The sequence below is a fragment of the Nyctereutes procyonoides genome, unplaced genomic scaffold (assembly GCF_905146905.1).
Source record: "Nyctereutes procyonoides isolate TBG_1078 unplaced genomic scaffold, NYPRO_anot_genome, whole genome shotgun sequence".
Lineage (NCBI taxonomy): Eukaryota > Metazoa > Chordata > Mammalia > Carnivora > Canidae > Nyctereutes > Nyctereutes procyonoides.
The window spans coordinates 35,188,156-35,207,107 of NW_026575132.1; the positions used below are offsets into that span (position 1 = coordinate 35,188,156).

At 55.8% G+C, this 18,952-nt stretch overlaps 1 protein-coding gene across 1 annotated transcript in view; it reads left to right on the top strand.

Moving 5' to 3' along the window:
* The first annotated feature begins 428 nt into the window (after positions 1-428).
* Positions 429-18,952, top strand: part of RASGEF1A (RasGEF domain family member 1A) — a 32,482-nt gene continuing 13,958 nt past the window's right edge. The window contains 1 exon segment of the mRNA XM_055345708.1: positions 429-484. The gene's annotated coding sequence lies outside the window, so the exon portion shown is untranslated.

Consider the following 18,952-nt stretch of genomic DNA (forward strand, 5'->3'; position numbering starts at 1 on the left):
CTATCTCTGGGCATCCTCTCCTCTCTGTAGCGTGCAAGCTGAGAATCTCCCTGCTCCTCCCTAGTGGTGACTCCCCCATTTGGTTTCCCACCTCAGCCTCGGAGCCCTCCAGTTCCAGGTCTCCCAGGGAAGGTGCTCTTGGCTCAGTCCATCTTTTCCATCCAAATTATCAGAGCCCAGGTTGGGGTCCACGGCAGGCACACGATGGAGGGGGTGACGTGTCACCTGACAGGATTCCTTCGGAGTGCTGGGGCTTCTGGGGGTGGAGTGATGGCTCACTGTGCCATGTGCCAGGCCCGCCCCGCGCCATGTCTCAGATTAGTCCTCCCACAAAAGCAGCTGCCGTATCCCCCGTGTTCACTCAAGGAAATGGAAGAACAGAGTTCCGTGTGACGCTTGCGACCAGAGTGAGCGCCCCGTCAAGGGAAGCATTCAAGCCAAGTGCTGGCCAAGCACCTGCTCTGTAGTGGATATCTACGATGAGGTGAGGTCGCAAAGGTGGAAGAGAGGCTCAAAGGGAGGAGATGGGGTCACAGCGGGGCTCTCCGCGAGCGGGATCTCGCCGACGCATCTGCTCGTACCCCACACCGAGTCGCGACCCACAGAGCCCCCCTTCGCCCGCTGGCACATCGCGCCCCGCAGCACTGACGCGCTGGTGCGGCCGCCAGACTGACGGCACGGCCCGCGCCCCTGCGCTCCCAGCGCCCCGAGGCCCCGCGCAGGGCCCGAGCGCCCTCGCCGCGCCCCCGGCCGCGCGCCCGCACTTGCCCTCCTCGTCCACCCCCGGGCGGGGCCCCGCCCCTCGGCCCCCTTCCCGCCCCCTTCCCGCCCCGCCCCTCGGCCCCCTTCCCGCCCCCCTCTCGCCCCGCCCCTCGGCCCCCTTCACGCCCCGCCCCTCGGCCCCCTTCCCGCCCCCTTCCCGCCCCGCCGCTCGGCCCCCTTCCCGCCCCCTTCCCGCCCCGCCCCTCGGCCCCCTCCCGCCCCGCCCCTCGGCCCCTCCCGCCCCGCCCCTCGGCCCCCTTCCCGCCCCGCCCCGCCGCCCACGCCCCCGCCCCCGCCCCGTTTCTGGCGCGACCCCGCGGGCCTCGGCCCCACCCAGGCCCTCGGGTGCCCCGCCCGCCCCGCCCCGCCCCGCCCCGCCCTGCGCGGGGCCGCGAGCGAGCCGGAGGGCAGCGGGCCCCGGGGAGCCCGCGGGCGGGGCGGGGCGGGCGGGCGGGGGCGGGTCTTCCTCGGCGCTCGGGGAGACGAGCGGCCGCGCTCCGGGCGCTCGCGGCGCCGGGGCTCAGCGCGGGGAGCAGCGGCCAGGATGTTTCTGGAGCCCCAGGTAGGGCTGCGGCACGTGGCAGGTGCCGGACGGCGAGGCGGCGACGTGGGGGCACACGCAGGCCGAGCCCTCGGTTGCGGCAAGACCGCGGGCAGGGGTTCCTGCGCCGCCGAGAGCTCGGGAAGAGGCGCTGTCCTCCGGCAGTCAGTGGACCCTCCGCGCCAGGCTGGCCCCGCTCGGCTCAAGGAGCCTGCCCTAGGGAACCACTCCCTCTGCAGGTCTGCGCTGGGGCACCTGCTGCCAGGTGGGCGGCGCCAGGGCTCAGAATGGGTGGATGCCCTGGGCTGCTACTGCTCTTCCTGGCACGGCTTGCTGATACTAGTGATCCTCTATGGCTGAGGGGCACCTGCACGCGTCGCAGGGGCCCTTGTGGTGTGAATAGGGCCAGGGAGGCAGGAGACAGCAGCCCCAGCAGCATGCAGGAGGAGGGTGGCTGCTTTGGGACTGGCAGTCAGGTTTGTTAGAGCCCGGACAACCCTGGATCCTTTCCCAGACTTGAGGGGTGCAGAACCACCTGTTTGCCCTGGAGGAGGTGGGGGAGAGGAGGAGGTCTGTGACGAAGTGGGCTCGTGGGAGGTGTGTATGTGTGTGTGCCATGTGTGGGCGAGAGTGAGAGTATGTGAAAATGCAGGCGTGTTTATATATGGGATGTGTGTGTGAGAGAGGGAGAAGGAGGGGAGGTGTGTATGGGGGCAGGGTGGTGCCTGTGTGGGCCTACAAATGCCCTATATTTAAGGAGAGTGAGCTCCAGGGTGGGGCTTCAAGGAGTGTGGGTAGCTTCCTTGCTGCTGCAAAGGAGACAGAACATGTCCTGGGTGTAATCTTGATCATGAGGCAGCGTGCTGCATCTCCATGGCTGTTTATTAGAATCCACCCTTTGAGACAGATTGGCAGTGTGACTCAGGTACGGGGAGCTGCCTCTGTTCCCAGCCCCCTTCTCATGCAGCTGGCCGCACAGACCTGGGAGCTCAGGCCCAGTGTGTGTGTGGGGGGGAGGCAGGGACACAGAGGGGGGCCTCCGCTGAGCTGGCCAGCCCTGGCTGTGCCAAAGTCGCAGGCCTCGTTTGTTTGTTTCTTCATTCATCACTTGTTCAGCACACACTGACTGAACACCTGTTGTGTGCAGGTTCTGTGGATTCAGCAGGGGACCAAACACCACATTCCCTGTCCTCATGGAGCCCACCTTCTAGCAAGTGAGAATAGGGGAAAGCACCATCAGTAGATACAACATGAGGGGTGCTTGGTTGGCTCTATTGGATGACCGTGCGACTCCTGAGCCGCATGTTCGGTGCAGAAATTTCTTAAAAAAAAAAAACTTAGAAAAAAAATTAAATATGATGTGGAATGTTGCATGGTGATGATAAAGAGAAAAGGTAAGGTGAGAAAGAGGAATGGGACCTAGGGAGAGTACATGGGTCAGAATAACTCAGGGTATCTGCAGAAACAGATCAACCCCATGAACCCAGTGGGTTTTAACTACACTGCAATTTGGATCCTGCCCCAAGCCTTCCTGAGGCTCTGTGTGGAGTGGAAGAGAGGCTCCTGCACTAGCGTGGTAATCCCCAGCTCAGAGTGCCGCCTGTACTTCTGCTTCCTGCTCTTGAGCCAGATGAGTCGCGTGGCCCTGCTCAGTATCACTAGGATGGGCAGTGACCATCCTGCTCAGACTGGCTAGAAGGGCCCAGTGTACTGACCCCCACTGCTGTTTGCACCTGGGGTAGGATGGTGAGGGGACACCTTGGAACGTGTGCCATGTGCGGTGTGCAGGAAGAGCAGAGGGGAGGAAGGGAAGGAGGTGGTAGTGGGATTGGAGGGCACACTGGGAAAGCGCTAGGCAGGACTTTGAAGAGGAAGCCACCTATGTGTCCAGAGGACAGATGGAGGCTGGGTGTCAGGAGCAGAGCAGGCCAGAGGGACAGGAAGGGGAGCCAGCTGCGTGACCCAGGGGCTCAGGTCAGGGAGCTGCGGTGCAGGGCAGAAGGGCCCATCCAGAAGCACCCTGAAGCTTGGCGAGAGGCCTTGTGGGGGGGGTGCGGAGAGGTGGCACTGGGGGCAGCAAGGGGCAGGTTGACCCCAGGAAGAAGGACATTGCCCCCAGCAAAAGGTGAGGAAAGATGCAGGGAGCACCGTTGGGGTGGGCAGGAGGCAGAAACAGTTTGACATCCCCCGGGGAGATGTCACCTGGCAATGGGAGGGCGGAGGTCTGGCGTGGAGTGCTGATTTGGAGCCCTGGTGTCTCCCATCCTATGGGCCCCTTGCTGCCCCCTTGCTGCCTTCTGGATGTACAGCTCACGCCAGTGCCTGCTGCCTCTGGGCAGCTTGGCCTGGGCACCACACCGCCAGCTTGCTGGTCCTGCCTGCTGGGATGGGGGCCCTTTGTGTGAGTTTCCCCAGGGACAGCAGGGTGGGCCAAGGGCACTGTAGAGTTCGGTATTGACCTGGCTGCTGTGTGTATCAGGGACTGGCAGAAGTCCTGGGGACAGCATGGCTAGTAAGCACAGGACCGCCATAGTCTGGTCTTCAAGGGCTAGGCAGTCGTGAGGGCTGCTTGGGGGACAGTCACAGGCTGGCCTTGGAATGCATAGGGTTTGGCTCAGGCGTTGTGTGGCCTGTGTTGGAGTTGAGGTCTCTATGGAAGCTGCCTATACCCTCTGTACCTCTGGGCTTTGTGGGCCTTATCCTCCAGGGGAGCTGCTGAGGAGTGACCAGAGGATGGCTGCATCTGTCAGCACTGCTGCGTCAGCCAGGAGACCTGTCCTGTCTCCATGCTCTTACTTCTCCTAACCTCCTGGAAAATCCCTGGTCATCTTGGAAGCCCATCTCAAAATCACCTTTTCCAGGAAGCCTTCCTTGACTCCTTCCTACAGAGTTAGTCCTCTCCACCCTTGTGCTTCCTCAGCATTCAGCACAGACTCTGGTTCTGAGTTGCTCACGCTGCATGGTGGTGTTGCACCCGTCTGCTCTGGCAGATACTGAGGCCCATGGGTTCTTCCATTTCCAGGTATGCAGCACAGGTCAGTAGGGCCTCATGGATGTTTGTTGACTGACTAAGTGAGGGAAGGAAGGAATAAACATGAGAACTGGACATGGCCCGAGGAGACTGCTAAGTTCTGCCTCCTTGTTTTACACCTGGGGAAATTGAGGCCCACAGTAGCCTGGCTTACTTGAGTTTAGGTAGGAGGTTGGGGGGTAGAACTGGCTCCCAGACCAGGATGCCTCCATTATGCTGGGTTTTGGACTGTCCGGGTCCCCGTGGTCTCCAGGACAAAGGGGCCCCAGGGCAAGCAGTCAGGTGGGAGCATGTGGACAAAGGCAGTGGTGTTTCCGGGTCTCAGGAGGAGTAAGGCAGCCATGGACCTTTAGTGGGGTCTCTCAGTCTCTCCCCTCAGGAGAGTCCCAGGCTTGCGAGGGCTTCAGCCCTGTGGCCTCCTGTCCTCGGTGGCGTTTCTCTGGCAAAGCCACTGGCGGGCACCTCAGCCTGCAGTGGAACAAGCCGCCTTCACTGTCCTGCTCACACCCACCTGCCTGGCGAGGCCCAGCCGCAGCAGTTCCCAGATGTCACGGCTACCCCCTGCCTGAGGTGGGGCTGGCCACTGAGTCAGAGTCCCCAGTCCCAGGACTGGGTCTCACTTGGCCTTCAAGAGGTCGCTGCGCCGGTAACCCAGGGGAAGGTGGGCTCCAGGCTCCAGGGTCACGGCTGCAGCAGTGCCGGGGAGCAGGAGGAGCTGACGTGCATTCTGCTCCCGGAGCCTGGCCTTCCTGTGAGCTGTGGGCAGCAGCCTTGGAGGAGCGCCCCCGCGGGTTCCCAGGGGACGCTAGTGCCAGCCTGAAGGGCGCAGCGGTGCAGTGTCACGGTGTGTGGCCGGGTGGCTGACCTGGGTGGCCCTTGTATCCTTGGCCAAAGGTGGGGCCACCTGCAGAGCTGGGAGGTCCCGGGACAGCTGCTCACACACACCTCTCCCTACTGCTGCCGCTGGACTGAGCATCCGGCACCTGCTCCACATGGTGGGGATATCTTTGGGGACAAGGACACTTTGTACCCAAGGGAGGTAGATAGCTAAGCTGTTCATTTTTTAAAAAATTAATATTAAATAATTGATAAGTGAATTCTTTCTTACTAGTTTGAACAGCTTTTCAGTTTGGCCTCCTAGAAAACCTAAGAAATTATCAGATTACCTGCACAAGGAACATTCTAGCTCTTCATTTCTAATGTATCTTTTATTTATTTTCTTATCTTATTGTGTTTTCTGAAAGGGGCAAAGCAACATTAAATAATAGCAGTTGTCCTTGGCTTGATCTTCATTTTAATGAGAAGGCCTCTAATGTTTTACTGAGTCTGAAATTGGCTCTAAATTTCAATGGTTTGGATATTCTTCATCATGAACAGTAGGCTCCTCTCCTCTCGCATTAATTGCCAAGAGTGTACAGCAAGAATGGATATTAAATTTCATTGAAAGCTTTCCTATATCTAGCAAGATCATCAAATTTCTTTCCTCCTTGGACCTATTAATGTGTTGACTTATTAGCTTTCCTGAGCTAAATCATCCTCATGTTTCTGGAATAAATCCCACTGGGTCAGACTCAATTGTGCCTTAAAATGCTTCTGGGTTCATTCTGCTGATAAGTTGCTTAGGGTATTTTTCATCCATATTCATAAGTAAGAATTTATCTGTACTTTTTATTAGGGGACAGATTTGTCACATTTATAAATCATAGTTATGTCAGCTTTGTAAAACGAATAGGAAAGGTTTCCAATATGAATTGCATAGTTGAAATAGTTTAAATATCTTATAAAATTATCTTATCCTCCAAGGCTTGGAATAATTCATTTTAGAAACTGTCTCAGCCAGGAGTTGGTTTAATTTTTCCCTAAGGTTTGGTTGGCTGTCAACTTTAATTTGCACTATGGTTATTGGTCTTTTGGGGGTTTAAGCATTTTTTGTTTATTTTGGTTATTTATATTTTCTAAATAATATCCCTGTTCAAATGCTTTTGGACCTTTTAGCACAGATTTATATAGTTGATTCTTTTATAGTTTCTTCTCTATATCTGAGACTAGATTCCCTTTTTCATTCCTAGTAGCTGTATTTTTGCATTTTCTCCCTCCTACCATCTTCCCCCTACTTCTCCCTTCATTCCCTCCCTCCCAACCTCCTGCTCTCCTTCCTCCTTCCCTTTATTCCACCCTTTTGTTGATTAGAACTGTGAGAGGTTTATCCTTCTATTTTGTGTTTTCAAAAGAAAAATCAGCTCTTACATTCAGTCAGCAAGTTTTACTCTCTCCTTAGTTAAATACACTAATTTATATTTTAGTAATTCCTTCCACTTTGCTTTGCTGTAGGTCTGTTTTGTTTTGAAGCTCTTTTTAGCTTTTTGAGTCAAGTGCTGAGTTCATTTTCATTTTTTCTTGTTTACTTAAAATATATTTGAAGTCTATGAATGTTTCTCTGAGAGCAGCTTTGGCCATATCAAATTTCATGAGGCATTTTCTTGTAAGAGTTATTTCTCTGATATGTCTGTAATTGAAGTTTTGATTGCCTCTTTAACACAAACATGACTTAGGGAAGCTTTCTTTTCTTTTTTTTAAGATTTATTTATTTATTCATTCAGAGAGAGAGAGAGGCAGAGACACAGGCAGAGCTCCGGAGAAGCAGGCTCCATGCAGGGAGCCCAACGTGGGACTCCATCCTGGGTCTCCAGGATCACACCCTGGGCTGCAGGCTGCGCTAAACCACTGTGCCACCGGGGCTGCCCTTAGGGAAGCTTTCTAATCAAGTGGGTAGACTTCTTTGGTTCACAGTTTGTTTATTAATAACCAGCTATTGTGTTAAGTTGTGTCCACAATGTTCAGTTACCCGTACATTTCTGTTGGGAGACTCTTTTGGGGTTTCATTGGTTATAGGATGTGTGAACAATGCAGATGAATACTCTGGATGGAAGGTATTCCATGTACTGTCTCTTCATGCTTCCATGCCTCTGGTTCAAGGGAAGACACTGCACTGTTTTCATTCCTTTCTACCCCTTAACTCTGGGTATCCACCACTTGTCAGAAATTATAGAAAATATCAGTTGTTGTTCTCTCTATCTGGTCCATGAAGAGGAGCTCACTGCATTGTGCTTGGACTTTGACAGCTGACCCATTTCCTGGGCACAGCAGGGCAGGCATATTCTCCTATTCGCTTTTCACTTTCAATCCTTGGCAGAAAGAAACAGCCTGCTGGCGAGGAGATGTGGCTAGGCCCCCAGCTCTGCCCTGTCAGATCATGTGGCCTGGGGCTATCCTTAGCCTTCTGGTCTGCACCTCATGGAAGGTGGACAGTAATGCCTTGGAGAGTGCTATGGGATGTGCAGGATGGCCCAGTGGGTAGAAGGCTCTCCGTGAATGTCACCCATTGCCAGTGAGGTTGCTGAGCTGTTTCAGGGAAGTCCTGAAATCCTCCCAGCATGGGATTTCTTGGGGGCACATCATTGGTTGGCCCTGGGACCCTGACATGACCACCCCACTCATCCTGGCCTCAGCGCTGCACTCATCGGGCCCTTCTCTACACAATCCAAGCAGGTGACTCTACCTGGGCCAGGCCGTGTCCATCTCAGAGGGTCCTGGTTGGCTGCTACCTGCCTCATCTTACATCTGCTCCCCTTTCTCCTGAGCCTGTGCTGATGGTTCCAGGTTTTATGTCAGATCATGGTGGTCACATTCACCAGGCTTCAGATCTCAGACTCCTACTTTGGAGTTGTAAGATCTGGGCTGATGATATAAGTAAGCCCTTTCAGCCTTTGTTCCTTCCTCTGGAAGATGGGATGACAGCTGTTGTGCTAGCAGCATATGTAGTGCCTTATGTGGGGAAGTGTGCTACCCTGGGGAGGGATGGAGGCAGTTGGGCCCTTGGTACTCCTGGGGGCTGCTGGCTGGGATCTCGCTACTGGTCATGAGCCCCCAGGGCCAGGGGACATCGGGGGTGTGGCAGTAAAGCTGCTGTGTACAAGGGAGTGGACATAGGAAGTGGCCCAGGGAGTGGAAACAGCTCTCTGGGTCCAGCAGGAAGGAGCTGGGAGCCCCCTTGCCCTCCATCCCAAGGCTACACAGAACCCTCCTACTCCCAGCACAGCAGGGTCCTGGGGCACTCCTCGGGGTGTCTACAAGGAGGGTGACAGTTCAAGCAAAGGAAATTGATTTTTATTTGTTTTAAACACAAAGGAAAATCGTTGCTTAGCCTAATTAGATGTCATTTGAAAATAAGGGAACTGTGTGTTCTTATTTTTCTATACCCCAGCAACCCTAGGCAGCCTTGGAGGTGGAGGCTGACTCTTACACCTAGGAAGGTCTGAGCCACAGCCTGTCCCACTCCCTACCCCACCCATCCTGGGGAGCCCAGCCTCCCTGCCTCTCAAGGACCCTCAGCTCTGATGCAGTCCCCTCACTGTCCCCCTCCTGGAACCCCGGCTCTTCTTGCCTGATGGGCAGAGCCCCAGTGACGGGGCAGGTTCTGAGCAGCAGCCTCTTAGGTGGCTGCTCCACGTAGAAAAGGGACCCTAGAGGAGCGAGTCCGGTAGAGGTGGGGATCTGTGCCCTGCTCCCCTTTGGGACACCTTGAGAAGACTCCCAGAAATGACAGGACTGGCTCGCAAGTGGATCTGTTGGGGCACTCTCCTGTCCTGGCCTGTGGCCGGCCGCTTAACCTCCAGGAGTGCAAGCTGCACCGCACATGGGGGAGTGTTGGGGTGACCCCTGTGGAATCCAGTGGGTGGGCCCCAGGGGAAGGAGGCCCTGGGGACCGCCCCCGTCCCAGGGCCCTCAGCCACGAGTGGGAGGCCGCGTGCCAGCCCGCCGCCCTGCGGGAAAGGGCAAGGATTCTCTGAAATCCTACCTGCTCCATCCCAGGACCTCTCAAGGCTCAATAACGGGATGGTTATTGGTGGACAATGACATTTTGTCCCCTGAGCAGCCACCAGAAGAAGCTGACTGGACAGAAAGGAAGAAAAGAAGGAGGGGAAAAATGAGGAAAAAAGCCGGGCTCTGCAGAATTTGTATTTAGGAGTGTGAAGAGGAGATGGCAAGATTCCTTCACTCAATTCAAATAGTATTTGGTGCTAGGAAGGAATTCAGAAGGAAAAAAAAATGAATCATGCGTCTGTAACAAAGCTTTAATTATCAGCATTGCTCCCTAGTCTAGGCCTTTGTCGAGGAGGCACCCGGGGAGGTGCTGCCCGGCTCTGGTTCCCACAGCAGCTGCCTCCTGGCTGGAGTCCAGCCTGCAACCCCCCGCCAGGCCCCAGACTGCCCCCCCAGGCCCATAGGGGACACCGAGGTAAATACGGCCCTTTCTCATGGCATTTGTGATGTGATTTCCAGAAGCTTAGTTTATGTAAAAAATGTCACTGCTTGCCCTCCAGGAGCTCCTGATGCCCACTCGGCTGGGAGGACGGAGAGGTAGGAGCTGCAGGGTGCTCCCGTGGCCCGATCTGCAGGGATGGGACCAGCCATTTCCTCCCAAGGCCTTCCCTGCTGGAAAGTCCATGCGGATGAGGAGGGAGGAGGGTTGAGGACCTGTCCACAGGGGTGTGTCACCCCCACCCCTCCCCACCTTGGGCAGGGGCCAAGCAGCCACCCTGAGGCCAGAACCAGCTCAGAGCCCCACTTGCCAGGGCAGGGCAGTGCAGGCAGATCAATGGGTCTGTCTGGAGGCAGGAGGTAACTTCTCCCCACTTTTCTCCTGTGTGCAGGAGGGGACTCTGCTGTCCTGGGCACAAGGAGGTGAGTGAGAGGGACCTCAGAGATGGGGTCAAGAGAGGCCAGCACCAGCCCCCAAAATCTGTGTCTAGGAAGGTAGCAGGTAGCTTTGATGACAAGTCCACCCCAATCAGCTGATACTGAGCATGTCCTAAGTGTGGGGGCCTCACTGCATGCTTACTACCACCTGTGATATAGGTGCTGGAGGTGCTGATTTTTTGCAGAGGAGGATGTGGCTCCAGCTTGTGGCATGGTCAGACCTTACTGCCAGTCCACTGGACTTCCAGCTCACGCTTGCAGCCAGACCCCAAATACTTGCAGCATGTGGCCCAGCAGACAGGACCAGGGCTCTCTGGTGCTTAAGGGAGACACATTACAGCTCAAAGTTAGGAGGGTCTGAGAGCCAGTGTGTGGGGAGGAGGAGTACAGCCCCCAAGAGGGAGGTTCCTGCCTTAGGAGTGTCTGAATTCAGGCTGGGGGCTGCTTGTGTCCTTCTGCTACTGGGACAGCCCTCCATTCCTGGGAGTGAAGGAGCCAGAGGCGGATGGACAGCAGGTCTGAAGGAAGCTGCTCCCCTGTGGCCCAGGATCCAACCACTTGAGCCAGAGGACAGGCCACTCTGGGGGCTGGGGCAACCTATGGCTTGCAGGGTCTTGGCTCCTAGAAGCTCTTGCACCCACCAGAATCTATGGAAATGACTGTGAGCTGAGCACACAGATCCTCTCAAGCAGGTGTTGTTAATCTGTGCCCTTTGCGGATGATGCCCTGAGGGCCACTGGCAGGTCACTGGGCCATCTGCCCCAAGAGCTGCCAGCACCACCTGGCCCTAAGTCAGGGTGGATCCACTAAAGGTTTACCAAAATATTTTGCATATGCACAAGGAACCCTATAAAAGTGGTTGGGGGGGCATGCATTTTTTTAAAAGATTTTATTTATTCATTCATGAGAGATATACAGAGAGAGGCCGGAACTAGGCAGCGGGAGAAGCAGGCTCCATGCAGGGAGCCTGATGCGGGACTCGATCCCAGGATCAGGCCCTGAGCCAAAGGTAGGCACTCAACCACTGAGCTACCCAGGTGTCCCCAGGGGGCATGCATGTAAACAAAGCATTTCATTTATAATTTTGATTTGTCTTACAACCTCCCGCCTAGAGTTTCCTGCTGTGTAAAGTGAGGGTCCCCTCAGCCAATTCCTCTCCCCAGTCTGCACCTCAAAGGGGTCACCTTCAGATTCCAGGAGAGCCTCTTGGAAGGCGTGCTTCATCCTGGACCCACGCCAGAGGAGTCTCCCGGAGACCTGTGTAGGCAGTAGAGGAAGGCAGAGAGGGTGCCCTGCCCACTGCAGCCCGACACATTTAGTATGGCTGAAAGATAGGCAATCAGGAAATATTTGTTTGGAAGTGAGCAAGCAAGACATGCTCCAGGGAAGATTTCCAGAGAGCCAGTGGGATGAAGGCTCATAGGTTGTAGGGCCTGGAAGCCTTGACACCAGCCCTTCCTTGCTCACCATGTTCTTCCTTTTCTAGAAGTCTCCTTCAAGTCTGCTCAGACCCTACCTCCTTAGGGAGGCCAGTCTCTCCATCTGGTTAGGTTACCATCTGCTCTGTCCCCACACTCCAGATCCTCTTCTCCTCTTCCTATTCTAGAGTGCTGATTCTTTTTAAACCCCCAATATTGCATCCATTGATATGGGTCATTATGCCTGGCAGCTACAGCCTGCTCCAGTAGGGGCTCCGTGGGCACAGAGATCCTGTCTGCTTCATTGCTGGGTCTCCAGTGTCTAGGTAGGTCTTTGTTAACATCTGTGGATGGATGGATGGATGGATGGATGGATGGATGCATGCATGGATGGACAAGGAGTTGGGTTCTGTGGAACATTCCACCTCCTACTCCGCCCCAGTGCAAATGATTTTAGAGAAGCAGACAGCCCTAGAAGGGTGATGGGGTCCATTGTGCTCCTGCCTGACCTTGGCTGCCCCAGAGTCCCCAGCAGAGCTGGTCTGTGTGTGTTGCTGGCCCTGGTCCAAGTAGCCAGCATGATATTCTCCCCAGTTGCGGCCTCTGAGTGCCAACGGGGCTCCTGCCTGCTCCCACCAAGGCTGGATTTTTCTGGAGCCAGGATGTAACCCAAGATAGCTCCATGAATACACTCATTCTGAAATTTCTGCCAAAGGCTGCCCTCTTGATTAAGTGGCCCACCAAGGGTGGGGTGAAAGCACTGGCACCCAGCTCCCTCCAGGAGCACTTTCTCCCAACCCCCACCCTGTCTCTCTGTCTCTCTTTATCCTCCAGCCAAAAGAAGGGAGACTGGCAAAATGTGTAATTTTCAGTTGCTAATTGTGATGCCCTGCAGCTTGCTGAGCTAAAAATAGTCTTCGTTTTTGTTGAGTAGGTTAAAAAATAGAAGCCCACGTGCTGCCTCCAAAAGAAGCACCCCTTGCGAAGCTGGCAGAGGCAAGGCCGACGGGTGCCCCTCTTCCACCTCCTGGCAGATCATGGGGGACTCATGCAGGATGGGCCCCGAAGGCCATTTTTATTCCTGTTTTCTAGGAAGCTAGTCTTAACTTCACATTTGTAGATGGGCTTCTGGGTACCCACCAGTCCCTGGAATTACATGCAGAATGCCATTGGGATGTGCATTGATTCATGTGTCCAGGGCGATGGCCTCAGCCTTCATCCAGTGCTCAGAGGGTCATGCCCAGCCAGGGACGTTGATGAGCAGAAATGACAGTGCTGAGAAGGAGCAGGGAGGTGGGCAGACGTATTCACAGCTGCCCCCCAGAGCAACATTATACAGATGCCCTGAACTCAGTGCCCTCATCTGAGAAATGGGTGTCTCTGTGCTGCCCCCTGGGTTAGGGGACATTGCATCAAGTGAGATGTGTGATGCCTAGCATATGGCTGGGCTCCAATCCCTAATGACAAACATTTGAAGGTTAGTCAAAAGAAAGCTTATCCCTGCTTTTGTGTTTCTCAGAAATTTCTGGAATTGCAGACTCTGTGATCTGGAAGGGGTGCTAAAATTCTGACTGCCCTGGGAACCTGCCCCAGCTCCTACCCTTCAGAGTCGAGTGAAGGCCTGACCCTGTTCCTGTCCTGCTGTGCAGGAGGCCATTCCCTCCAAAGGCTGCCGTCCCCACTATCAACTGGGGCAGAGTTGGCTTTGTCTGAGGTTAGCCAGTTATCTTTTGTGTTCTTCCAATAGTCCCCCTGGGGCTGAAGGAAGCGCTTGCTTCCTGCAGATGCCCTGTCGGGGTTGAGCTCTGTCTCCCATTTCCCAGGATCTGCCTTGGGGAAAGAGCTGGTGTTGGGAGCTGGTAAGCTGGGTGTTGGAGGCCAGGAGGCCTGAGGGCTCGGCAAGCCCACCAGTGTGGCAGGCTGCGGTCCCTCCCTTGAGGAGGCTCCTGCCCCAGCTGGCCACTCTGAGTCCCTTCCTGCCCAGAGCCAGCCGGGGAAAGGCCCTGCGGGATGAAGCAGCGACCTGGAGGCTCCCTCCAGGGCTGGGAGGCCAGAGATGAGGGCCAGTTGTCTGAGAGCAGACGCTGGGCATGGGAACACCTCCAGGAAGGTGTACAGGGCTGCCTGGACAGTTGTGAACACAGAAGACTCTGCAACAGATACTGCAGGCATCAGAGTCAGTGTCATTTATATTCCTTACCCAACAATGTTCCAGTAAACCGTTGGCGACATCAGCTCATTGACTGTGGGAGTGCTTTGCAGGACCACTGGGCAGTGTCGGGCCTCCCCGGGGCCTCACTGGATGGCTTGGCACAGGAAGCAGGAGAAGCACTTGGGAAGGAGTGTAGCCCTTACCCAGGCCTGGGCCAACATGAGGGGCACATTTGGGTGCTCACAGCAGGTTCCGGCCCTCATGGTGAGGCCCTGGCCCTCTGTCAGAGCAGCAGCTCCCAGGGGCCCGGGGGCTCTGGGGGAGATGGCTGGGGGCTGCAGGGTCTGTGCAGGCCATCTAGGGCACAGCTGGAGTTTGTGGGTAGAAGGACGGTACAGCAGGTCACAAAAGGTGTGCACAGGTCCGGTGCATGGCTGTCCCTCCCAGGGCGTGTGTGGCCTTTGCACACGTGTGGCCAGAAGCAGATGCCCTCCTGTGTTGCTCCCCGAGGGAGGGCCTGGACCCCTCAGGGCCCCAGTCTGCTGGCGCCGAATCAGGAAACAGTGTGGTCGTGTGTGGTACTCACGTCTCTAGCTGAAATCTCTGAAGGAGGCTACAAAAGGGAATTTGATTCATAATCTTCTACAGAAAACTCCTAGAAACCCTCTTTTTCCTCCACTGCCGGGTCTCTTGGGGCGCTGAGGCTGCCTGCCTTCTTGCCACTTACTCTCCTGAAGTCTCTGAGACCATCTGCCCCCACTCACTGCACTTCCCTCTCTTCCTCCAGGGCCCTCTGCTCACTCCTGACGCTTTTGTCACTGTGTGTTTTCCTTACAAGGTTTGCATGTGTGTGTGCAGACTTGAGATGCGGGGCAGCTGCAAATACTCAGAAGCTAAGAACTTTGGCCACGTCCCTAAGACGGGCCTTGACTCTGAGCTGCATCAGGCCGAGCTCCGGACCCCCGGGAAGGCACCCGGATGGAGGAGTGTGTGCAAGCGGTCCCGCAGCTGGGCCGAGCAGAGGCTGGAGCAGGGTGTTCACCTCCTGAACTAAGGCTGCCCGGTGTGTGAGCGCAGTTCTGGGCCAGAAGCCGATCTTGTGCGTTCTCCCCTCCTGCGCTCCCCACCCCTGATGTGAAGCTCAGGGGCCAGCGACCTGTCCCATAAACTCTGCCATCAGCATGTGCCCGTTGCAGGCACGGCACGGGGGAGAGGGGGTGTAGGGGACAGAGGGCACAGAAGCAAGACAAATGGAGGCTCTTCTCCCAGCCCAGCTTCCCCAGAGATTGGAGCCTGAGCCAAAGCTAAAGTGCCCGCACTTACCCGGAGTGTGGTCCAGAGACGCAGGGGCGAGGGAAGGGGAACGAATGGGTATGGGGATGCCTTCCTGTAGGAGTCCATCTCACTGGGTGTCTTTGGAGAGGCTCTGTAAGACTTTTGTACCTCCAGCAGTCCATCTGGGGTGGGGAAGGGGAGTTTACCTGTGCTTCCATGTCCCGTTGATCCGAGTCCCCTATGGGGTGTAACCTGCCCCCGCTACAACTTTTGGGTTGTGCATGGGGCCTGGACGGATCCACAGAACATGGCCCAGCGAGAACCCACAGCTGAGGGTGATGGTGTGAGCCCCTAGGCCAGAGGCTGGTCAGAAGCCGTGGCAGCCAGTACTGGCCACTCTGTTGTCATTGAGGCAAGGCACAGACATGGTGGCACACAGTGGCATCTAGCACAACTCCCAGGGATGCTGGCTTCCAGTTTCTCATCTAGCCCTCACCATCACTCTGTCAGGGAAGTGGGGCAGGAAACTATACCCAACTGATAGCAGAGGGAACCGAGGCTCAGAGCAGCTCAGAGACTTCCCCAGTGTCCTTGAGACAGTGTCTCCTGACTTATTCTGGACTGTCTCACTGAAGTCCCAGACCTGAACCCCATGAAAGGGCCCGGGCAGGTGTGGGTGGGTGGTCACTATTGGGGTGAAGATGAGCATTCAAGGAATGCAGGTGAGGTGGCTGGGGGTTTTTCCAAGGTCATGTCCCTTATCAGACCATGGAGGAGGAACAGTAAGCAGGGGTAGCTGCAGGGCCCCATGGTAGCCGTTTCATTTTCTGGGGAGCAGCAACAGATAGGTCAGATGGAGCAGAGTGGTGGGGGGTACCTGGGAAGGGGCAGAAGGATGGAGAGAGGTCAACGGTTGCAGCTCGTTGCTTTGCCCTCCTGGCCTACCTCACCTCTGGCCAGCCTCCTGGACCCTGCTGGCAGCAGGTAGCTAAGGGTCCCTTGGCCTGCACCTCTCCCAGGCCAGCCCTCTCTGCCTGCCCCCATCCCACTACAGCTGCCACAGTGCCACTCGGCCAGGGCAGGGGCAGTAGCTTCTCACCTGGTTGCCCGGCAGAGCCAAGTAAGACCAGGCATGAAACAGGCAAGTGCTGGCACTCAGCGCAGAGCCAAGTGTCTGTCAGGCTGGCAGGAGGGCCCTCCCGCCTGTGCCTGGGTACCTGGGCCCCCGGGCCTGGCCTGGTACCCACCTGGCCCCGTGCGGAAGGTGGGAAGCTCTCAAGGCCCAGCTTCCAGGAGATGGTGAATCACGTTCACCTGCCTCACTGTGAGCCAAGTGCATCTCTAATGAGAAGGTGCTTGCCGTCCTGCCTGAACAGGGGAGCTGAGGGGAGGCAGAGGAGGTCGGGTGTAAGTGGCCTCCCCTCCCCTCAGGAGGCTGCTGCTTTGTCCAGGTGGGAGGTGTGGGTTCTGACCTCAGGACCTGCAGAGGCTGGTGTGAAGACTGGCCCACCCTGGCTCCGTCCTCCTGGGCCGGGGCTCAGGAGGCTTCCAGAGCTCTCCTCCGAGTGTCCATAGCCTCCAGTCGTGTCTGGGTTTAGCCAAAGGCAGAAGAAGTGAAAGAGAGGCTCCCTGTACCCCTTGTTCCCATTTTCACCTGGAAGACCCTGAAAACTGCCACAGCCTGGACGGGACCCCGAGCCAGTTAAATCAGGGTTGTGGGGGGCCAGGGCGGGCAGAACGTTTTTTTAAACACCCAGGTGATTTTGGGGCAGCCACAGCGCTGGCCGAGGTGAAGCTGGCTCGCTTCGCTTGCAGGCTGACGCTCTCAAGGGCACAAGTATGTCCCACGAAAACTCCATGTCGCCGAGGTAGGCCTGGGCTGGAACTCGAGGTCCTGCATTTTAGCGAGTCTCCAGGTGAAGGTGCTGCTGGGTGGGCCATGCTGGGAGCCGCGAAGCTTTAGGAGAGGGTCTAAAACTCCTGAGAGTGGGTGAGTTCTGACTCAGGCCAAGGTGCACCACCTACAAGTTTCCTGGTGCTACTGCTACTGCTGCTGCAGCTCCAGCACCACACTCGTTTTAGGGCGTCTGTGTAGGGCTGGGCCCTCTGAGGCCTCTGGGGGCCTGTGTCTAGAATAATCTTGCACCTCTGTGTCCTGGGAACCCACATGGCCTGTGCGGGGTGCTGAGCAGGCGCGTCCTGGGAGTTGGCTCCTCCGGGACGGGGAGGTGATAGCATGTCTCATGTGCAACACTGTGCACATTTCATCCTCCCTGCAAATCTCAGAAGTAGTACACACCCTGTGCCCATCCCACAGGCGAAGAAATTAAGGTTGAGGATCCTGACAAAGTGACAGGTGGCCAAGCCAATTTCAGATTCAGGTCTCCCTGATGGCCTTTGCTGCCATCCGGGTGCTGCTGGAATCTAGCTGTGTGACCTGGGCCAGTTACTTAGTCTCTCTGTGCCTTGTCCTCATCTGCAGCATATGGAGAATAACAGGTTTTATGAGAGTTCTTGTGGGGTTCTTGTGAGGATTATTTATTTATTTATTTATTTAAATTTTTATTTATTTATGATAGTCACAGAGAGAGAGAGAGGCAGAGACATAGGCAGAGGGAGAAGCAGGCTCCATGCACCGGGAGCCCGACGTGGGATTCGATCCCGTGTCTCCAGGATCGCGCCCTGGGCCAAAGGCAGGCACAAACCACTGTGCCACCAGGGATCCCTTGTGAGAATTTTTTTAAAAGATTTTTGAGAGGCATGAGCACAATGGGGTGCAGAGGGAGAAGCAGCCCCCCTCCCCCACTGAGCAGGGAGCCGAAGTGGGACTTGATCCCAGGACATTGGGACCCTGACCTGAGTGGGGGGCAGACGCTTAACCAACTGAGCCATCCAAGCGCCCTATTATGAGGATTAAGGAGGGGCTCAGTGCTAGCATTGGTGTCACTGATGGCTTGTGTGAGGTCCTCAACCTGAGCTTTGTTTCTATTATGATTGCGATTGCTGTGTGCTACTCATCAGGACAGGAGCCCAGATATCCTGGGCGTTCCACTCTGAGTGGCCCTTCCTTGAGAAGTGGGCCAGTCAGGACAATAGACACGAAGGAGTGTGGCCAGTGACGCAGTTCTGCTCTTGCTGGGATGGGAGAGGAGGACCCCAGTTGCAAGAACAGAAGGGACCACAAGGCCAGGGCGGTGGCCAGCAGAAATGCCAGGCAGGCAGGGGGCTCAGCAAGGGTTGTCCTCATCTCCACTTAATGGCTACAGAAATTGAGGCAGATTAGATTTGTCCAGGGGCAAGGAGCTGGCTGTTGTGTAGTGAGATTCAAAACGGAGGGTGCTCGAAATCTTTGCCCACTTGGCATTGAGCCTGGAGACCCCTCAACGCTTATGGCTGGGTGGGGGGCTCTGTTAGGGACAGAGAAGGGAGCAAAGAAGGGGCTCTGACAGGAGCCATGGACTCAGTACACAGAGGAGGGGAGAGAGGAGGACATGTGGGCAGCATCCCTGGGTGGGTCCCCGGGCAGGATGGATGCTGGGGTGGTCCCATACAGCCCCTGTGGGCCCTCCCTGTTCTCTGTGTGGGTTCCAGGCCCCCGCCTTGAAGCCTGCCTTCTCCGTGGACCTGAGGTGGTGGCTGTGCTTCTATCCACAGGCCCAGCCCTGGGCATCAGCCTCTTTAATGTGCTTTTATAAAAAGTACTGACTTCAAAAGTCAGCTGCTTTGCAGCTAAAAAACAGTTATTTTATTATTTTTCAAAGTTATTTTTTAAAAATGACAAACGGACGTACCATTTAGAAAAGCTACCAAATAGCTTGCAAATGTGTAGAATGGAAAGTGAGTCTCATCCTTCCCCAGTTCCGTTGCAGTGAAGTCTGTGATTAGTGTGGTGGTGACGGCCACACATTTCTGTGCACTTATGTAAGCCTATATTGATGTCCTTGAAAAATGGGCACTATGGGATCTTGTACAGTTGGGGGGATAGTCATGGGGTTCTCAGCCCAGATGCTGCA